Genomic DNA, 8,396 nt, shown 5'->3' with positions numbered 1-8,396 from the left:
TTGCAAAAATGCAAGAAAGAATGGAGACAGTCCTACCCTTAGTCCGGGAACATATGGATGCAGCACAACAGTCACAGAGTCGGGTCTATAACCGGGGGGCTCAGGTAAGAACCTTTAGCCCTGGGGATCGGGTGTTGGTACTTGTGCCTACCGTAGATAGCAAATTTCTTGCAAGGTGGCAGGGACCTTATGAGATCATGGAAAAGCTGGGGCCAGTAGACTACAAGGTACACCAGCCAGGATGGAGAAAGCCAGAACAGGTTTGCCATGTTAATTTGCTTAAACCATGGAAAGATAGAGAAAGCCTTGGTGGTGATAGTCCGCTGCCTACGTTTCAGATAGAGAAGGCTCCATCACCTCAGGGCGAGGCAGAAAAAGCCCAACCCGCAGTCAAAATTGCAGACACTTTGTCTCCTAGACAGGTTCAGGAGGTCTGGGAGTTTATTAACCGAAATACAGATGTTTTGATGTTTTTTCGGAGCTCCCTGGACGCACCTCCCTAATCCAACATGACATTGTCATGGAGCCACAGGCCAAAGTCCGACTAAAGCCATATCGGTTGCCTGAGGCCCAGCGACAAGCCATCTCGGAAGTGGTAAAAACCATGCTACAGTTAGGGGGCATAGAAGAGTCCCAAAGTGAGTGGGCCAGCCCAATAGTCCTAATATCCAAGCCTGATGGGTCTCTAAGATTCTGTAATGATTTTAGAAAACTTAATGACTTTTCAAAGTTTGACGCCTATGCCTCGGGTTGTAGAGTTGATAGTGCGATTTGGGCAGGCATGGTATTTTACAACTCTGGACCTCACAAAAGGTTATTGACAGGTACCCCTAAAAGAGGCGCGAAGGAAAAAACGGCTTTTGTAACACCCGAGGGGCTGTTTCAGTATTAGGTGTTACACTTTGGGTTGCATGGCGCACCAGCAACGTTCCAACGATTAATGGATATTGTTCTCCGTCCCGATCGCCGCTGTGCCTCAGCCTATCTAGACGATATTATTGTGTACAGCACCGACTGGGAAAGTCACTTAGCAAAAGTACAGGCAGTGATAGACTCTCTGCGACAAGCAGGGCTAACTGCCAACCCAAGGAAGTGTTCCATAGGGTTGGAGGAAGCTCGGTACTTGGGTTACGTCATTGGGAGAGGAGTTCTCAAGCCTCAAGTAAACAAAGTGGAGGCAATTCAGAACTGGCCCCATCCCCTCACAACAAAACAGGAAAAAGCCTTTTTAGGTTTGGTGGGATATTACAGGCGGTTCATTCCCAACTTTGCAACCCTGTCCGCGCCTTTAACAGACTGCTTAAAAGGGAGGAAATCTGTGATGGTCCACTGGAATGATCAGTTAGAGGAGGCCTTTACAAAGTTAAAAGAGGTACTGTGTGGTACACCAGTCCTGATCACTACAAATTTGAAAAAAGAGTTTGTTGTGCAGACGGATGCCTCTGAGATAGGGCTCGGGGCCGTGCTGTCTCAGGAGGTTAACGGAGAAGAGCATCCCGTTAGTTTCCTAAGCTGGAGCTTACCCCAGCTGAAACCAGGTACAGTATTGTGGAGAGAGAGTGCCTGGCCATCAAGTGGGCACTGGAGTCATTGCGCTACTATTTGCTGGGGAGAACATTTCGGTTGGTGACAGATTATTCCCCTCTTACGTGGATAAGTAAAGCTAAGGAGAGGAATGCCCGAGTCACCAGGTGGTTCCTGTCCCTGCAAAATTTTAAATTTTCAGTAGAACATCGGGCAGGCAGACTGCAGGGGAACGCAGATGCCCTGTCCAGAGTTCACTGTATGTCATGTGTCCACCCCCTTAGGGTTGAACATAGGAGGGAGGTATGTGGTACAGTAAAGGGTGTTTTACTGGATGGGAGATACATTTCTCCCAGCAGGTTAATGCTTTGCCAGGTTTTTCCCTAAAGACAGGACCTGCGATGATGTCATGGTCACGTGATCAGCCCGTGTGATGTTTACCTCACTTTTAGGAGGGGTTATGGGCTATGTAATGGAGGTTGGTGTTTGACACATGGTGAGTGTGTCTGGAAGTTACAGGAACTTGGCTGGACTTAGCCTGAACTTGTATACAGGATCCCCGTGCTGCAGGACTATAGCAGCAAGACTCTCAACAACCCTGGGAATGGCACCTGGCGGATGCCGCGGACCTGGCAGCTGCTTAGTTAAGCCTGTCCCGTGCAAGGGGTGAGTCTGGGACCAGTGGTTCTCCAAGCTGGAGTATATTTATGTTTTTCCTTACTTTATGTTAATCTGCTGTTTGCAACGTGACATTAAACCACTGAAATTGGACTTTAAGCCTGTGTGTTTCCTCATTACTGCAGCCCTGCCATTACCTACCAGAGCGAATCCCTACAGTATTTATTATTGATCGTTATTCGGTTTAGTACCGTATAATCGATACAGGGTTGAAGAGAACTGTCCCTTTTCTTTACAAAGAAGAATTCTGCTCCAGCTGGAAGACTTCCGGATAAATGCTGTCACGGGGTTACTGCAACAGAGAGTAGCCAGAAGACCGCAGCATCTGATTGCTCCTACTCCTGTGCTGAAAAGAAGCACTTCACCTTTTAAATGGTGTTAATTTCTTTTGGCAGAACAGAGGCTAATCGGCCATGTTGGGAGCTCTGGGAGTCTGAGCTCTCAGCTGAGCTTGGTTAGCCGCTTCTATCCCCTTTATATTCTGGGTCCTAATTGAAACACATCGTTGTAGCTAACTTATACTGCATGGCTTGGAGGAGAGTTGTTTTGGTGGTTATATGAGAAGGAACTTGTATGGGAGTGAATATTTTGTATGCCTGGTATTTTCAGTTGCCCCTTGTTCCTGTTGCCTTGTTCGTTGAGTTGGTGTACTGCGGTGCACTGCAGCGCCCCTCTTCCCTGGGTGGGGGAAGAGAACAGATGGAGGAGCTCAGTCTGGAGGTGGCAGATCTATGCACGGTTGTTTAGCAGCATCCTAATATATCTGTTATAGAAATCACATCTCCCAGGCAGACCATAGTGGATCCCGAAATCGCTTTACCTGACAGGTTCTCTGGGGCGCGTGACAAGTTTGTTGTTTTCAGGGAGCCCTGTAAACTGTACTTTAGGTTACATCCGGTTTCCTCAGGTACAGAGGAGACACCCCTGTAAGCAGGAGATCTGAAGCCAAGGGAGATCGGGACTGAGTCATCTGAGGAATCCATGCTTGTGGGTGCGGCATCTCACTGTGGAAAACTTCTGTTGTTCGGCGAAAAGAGAAGGGGTGTTTCTACTGTGGTAATTGTTGACATATGCAACAGATCAGGACTTAAGGCCCCGTCACACTAAGCGATATCGCTAGCAATATCGCTATAACGTCACTGGTTATGTGACGCAGCAGCGATATAGCTAGCGATATCGCTATGTGTGATACTTACCTCCGACCCGCTCCCCGCTGATTATCGCTGATCGCCCGAGAACGGCCTGGGCCGTTTCTCGTCATTAGCTTCCTGCTGGGCTTCCTGCTGGGCTTCCTGCTGTGGAGATGAGCGACGCGTGGATGCAGGCAGGAGGACGTCTTCATCGCCTCGTCTGACAGGTAAGTAGCGACCGCCGACCGCTGCTATGTCGCTGGTGAGATCTGCCTGTGTGGCAGCTCACTAGCGACCACTTAGCGATGCACCAGCGATCCTGACTGGATCATATCGTTGTCGGGATCGCTGGTGCATCGCTATGTGTGACGGTACCTTTATTATAAGTGAAGGGAGGACTTTATACTAGCCTGACAGCAGATGGCAATAGTGTGAAGTTATATGTTTGCTGTATTGTGGGGAGGGAAGTTCTCTATTGTTGTTGTTCTTTTTACTTTCGCTTTGAGTGTGTTGTGGCAGCAGCACGGACTGTGTGCTACTGAATTCTTATCTCGTGTTTACCCATATCAAGTAAATACTGTTTACTCAAGATAACTTGCTCAGTGAAGTTCTCTTATGTACCAGTGGGGATTCTCAGAAGATGCTCTCTGCTACAGTAATAAGGGTCATTTCGTGGGCACGTGTCCTTCCCGACCTCACAGTAAAACAGCCGCCAATGAAATTAAGAGGCCCGGGTCGTGGGCAAGTTAGCAACCTGAGTGTAGTTTTGACCTTGGTGGGTAGGACACAATTTTTTCTACCAGCTGAAATTCACCTGGGTGAAATTAAGGTAGATGTGTCTGCATTTCTGCACAGTGGGTCAGGGTTTAATTTGATGAACGTTAGGTTCGGTCACGCTCACGCCCACGCCCTGACTGGTGGGCGTGAGCCAGGGGGTTGTGATCCCACTGTGCCACAAATCAGACTACCCTGGAAGGGGCGTGACTAGGACAGCTGCCTTGGCCTTCACTGGAGCCTCTGATGGTGAGGCTTGTGCGGCAGGTAGCTGCCAGGTGCCACTCCAGGGTGGTGTCTGGCTGTGGCTGCTGATGCCACTTGGGGAGATGGTGGCACGGCTGAGACACTGGCAGGCAGGCACGGCAGAGACACGAGCAGGCAGGTACGGCTGAGACACTGGCAGGAGGGCACGGCTGAGACACAGGGCAAGGAGGCACGGCTGAGACACAGGGCAGGCTGGCACGGCTGAGACACAGGGCAGGCTGGCACAGCTGAGGCATGGGGCAGACAGGCACGGCTGAGACACAGGACAGGTAGGCACGGCTGAGATACAGGGCAGGCTGGCACGGCTGAGGCGCATGGTGCAGACAGGTGTGGTGTATGAAGGAACAGATAGAGACCGGTTCACACAGCGGGTGCTAGTACTGGTACAGACAAGAATGAGTGGAGTATGATGGAACAGGTTTGGACCTGTTCACACAGGAGGAGCAGGTACAGGTACTGACAGGAAAGAGTGGAAAATGACAGAACAGGTTTGGACCTGTTCACACAGAAGGAGCAGGTACGGGTACTGACAGGAAAGAGTGGAGTATCACGGAACAGGTTTGGACCTGTTTACACAGTAGGAACAGGAGCAGGTACTGACAGGAAAGAGTGGAGTATGACAGAACAGGTTTGGACCTGTTCACATAGGAGAGGAACCGCAAGGCTGCGGAGAATAGTAGAGCAGCACGAGGTTCTGCAGCAGAACCAAGCAGAACCGCAAGAGTATGGAGCACAGGCAGAGCCTGAAGAGTACAGAGCTGGCAGAGTCACAAGAGAGCAGATCATGAGCATAGCCGCAAGACTGCGGAGAAGAGTAGTAGAGCAGCAAGAGGTTCTGCAGCAACAGAACCAGAACCATGCAGAACCGCAAGAGTATGGAACACAGGCAGAGCCTAAAGAGTACAGAGCAGGCAGAGTCGCAAAAGAGCTGAGCATGAACAGAGCCGCAAGAGTGCGGAACACAAGCAGACAGGGAGGACACAAGGAAAGACACAGCAGGGAAAGAAGCCAAAGACAGGGAGACAGACAAAGGTAGGACAGAGTTCAGACAGGGCAACAGAATGCAACAGGGCCAAGGACACAGGGACCAGAGTACACACAGAGCAAAGGCAAGAACAAAGATAGAGACCAGGATATTCTGCCTCCTGGAGGGCAGACAGAGAAGTACCAAGCAAAGTTAGGAGAAAAGCCTCCAGAGAAGGAGGAAGATAGAACAAGACCTGGCAGCTCAGTAGGAAGACACTAACTGAGTTAACACATTGCACAGGCAAGGTTCCACTGGGTGGAGCTGCCCTAAATACTAGAGGGCTCGTGGTAATTGGTCAGGGACACATTGGACAGGTGTACCCTAACTCCATAAGAACGAGAGAGTTCTGGTGCCGCCCCTCTATGCACACAGACAGGAAACATGCACAGAGCAGATAGGAGACAAGTGGCACAGAGCATGGAGCTGGCAGCAGACAGAAATCACAGCATGGCCTGGAGCAGTGAGTAAGTTGGTGTGTGGGGGATGGGAGGCTATGCAGCGATGCCAGCAGGGTTGTTACAGGTTCATCCAGGTCCGAGGCCTCAATCCACATACACTGTCCAGACCCATAGCCATTATCTCCATTGACTCCGACCCTTTGAGATAGATATTTTATTCAAGTCATCCGAGGTTTACATCTATAGGTGGGGACCATGTGGAGCGCCCCGTGCCAGGGCCGTGGGGGGTACTCGGAGCCGGGCCCGATGGATTTCAATGGGAGATGTCACGGTAGCTGTGACCCGGTCCATGGCCCTGGGCATCCATTGTAAAATGGATTAAGTGATGGAGTAAAGTTTATGAGTGAGTGATTCGTGACGCAACCTGTGGTGTTTGGCAATGAAGATGTTAAGCCGACGCTGCAGACAGATCCTCTGGGACAGATGGTGTGGTGCAGCAATGATGGTGTAGCCCTCCACAGGCAGGGCTGTAGTCCCAGGACGAAGAAGATAGGTGTTGAGGGAGAGGGTGTAGTGTCTGGCACAGAGATGTAGAGGTGCTGAGTGGGTTGGCACGGGAAAAAGCGGAGGACACCAGGGCATGTAGTTCCAAAGCTTTACTCACAGTCTGTTGTGCATACAGGTGCCCGCTTTGGTGCCGTGTCCTCCAGATCCAGGGCTCAGCCAACCTCCAGGCAAGATGAAGTCCTCCGTTCCAACACTCCGCTAACATATGTGCCTTTTCTGAACGTCTCCCTTTTGCGCCTATAGTGAAGTACTCTCAGTACTGAGTTACACTGGAGTTCCTCCTGTCAGATGTTCCTATGAACTCTACTTGTACGGCAGACAACTGTAGCCTGCTTCGGGGACTCCTTGCTACTAAGTCCCGGCTCACTCACATTGCTGTTGTGCCCCCAAGTCTTGTGTGGGAATAAAGTGCTGACAACTTCTATTCCTCCGGTGTCTGTCGCAGGACCATTAGTATCCATACAACCTCGGGGACCGGACCCCGGCCTTGTGCTGTGAACTTGGGAAGGGTTCTGCTCTAACCCTAATTCTTAGTCCTCCTCTCCTCATGTTCCGTACTAATCCTTCTTTATTATCGAGATAGTTAGGCTTTCCATCAATGTCTCTTTCCTGTGCCAGCGGACCCAGGTCACTAAGGTCGGCAGCAGCACTTCCTTCATCCAACCCACTCAGGGGATTTTCACTCTTCCTCTGACTCTGTCAGACTGACTAAATCCTAAACTCTTCCCGCTCTTTTGGTGCAAACTAAACTCCACCCGCCTCCCAGCACGATTCGTGTTCCAAGCAGGGAGCCACCAAAGGGTGCTTTGCTACACTACTGTGTTGTGTGGGATGCAGGTGTTGGAGTATGGTCAGGTGTCCCCACCTTACCTGAATGGTGGGGTACCACACCTCAGGAGGAGGTGCAATACCTCTGTGGCGACTGAACCCTCAGGGGCGCCACACATGCACTCTGAGGTAATAGACTGTTATGTGCTAGAGCGTCTGCTCTTACCTGTGGTTCTTGGACTTCCTTGGCTTGCTCTGCACAATCCTGTGGTAGATTGGTAGACTCAGGAAGTAGTAAAGTGGAGTGAGTATTGTCAAGTACACTGCTTGGGTACCTGGCTTGCTAGGGTGGATATCCAGTCTGTGCCGAAATACCTGTCTGTCTATGGAGATGTGTTTTCAGAACAGTAGTAGTTGGGGAGTGGGGGCTGTGTTGTCGGAAGAGTCCAAAGAGAACATCATGATTTAGTCTTGACCGGACATCCTGGTAAAAAAGCCACCACTGATCTTTTTACTCTGCGTTTTTGGTGACCAGGTGTTCATCAGGGTGTCCCGCAGTATGTAGCCGCCTGCAGGGTCTGTGCGCGTTCTAGGACCTCTCATACTCGCCTGTCGGGAACTCTCCAACCACTGGAGATTCCCAGTAGATCTTGGACTCACTTGTCTGTCGATTTTATCACGGATCTACCCATGTCGTTGGGGAATACGGTAATTTTGGTGGTCATGGATAGATTCAGTAAGATGTCTCATTTTATTGCATTACCAGCTTTACCGAAGGCCAAGTCCTTGGCTCATATTTTTGTTAGGGAAATTGTAAAATTACATGGGATCCCAACTATTATTATTTCTTACTGGGGGCGGTACAGTTTGTCTCCAAGATTTGGAGGGTATTTTGAATCCATCTGGAGATCCATCTGTCATTTTCTTGTGCATTTCACCCGCAGTGTGTTGGACAGACTGAACGGGTTAACCTGATTCTGGAGACTTATCTTAGGTGTTTTGTATCTGAGAATCAGGAGGATTGGGTTACTTACCGTTAGCCAAATTTGCAGTGAATAATCGTTGTCATGAATCTACTGGTAAGTCACCGTTTTTCGGGGCGTATGGGCTCCATCTTCAGTTTAGCTCATTTAATAAGAAACGTTCTTCTGCATTATCTGAAGAGAAACGGTTTTCATCATCTATTAGGTCGCGTGGCAGGTAGTTACTAATAATTTGATGAAGAAAGGATCCAAATATAAAAGTGTGGCTGATCGGAGATGA

The sequence above is a fragment of the Dendrobates tinctorius genome, unplaced genomic scaffold, assembly GCF_039654945.1.
Source record: "Dendrobates tinctorius isolate UK_male_01 unplaced genomic scaffold, ASM3965494v1 ptg000120l, whole genome shotgun sequence".
In the NCBI taxonomy this organism is placed as follows: Eukaryota; Metazoa; Chordata; class Amphibia; order Anura; family Dendrobatidae; genus Dendrobates; species Dendrobates tinctorius.
The sequence above is the reverse complement of the archived record's forward strand: the minus strand, read 5'-3'. Positions refer to the sequence as shown.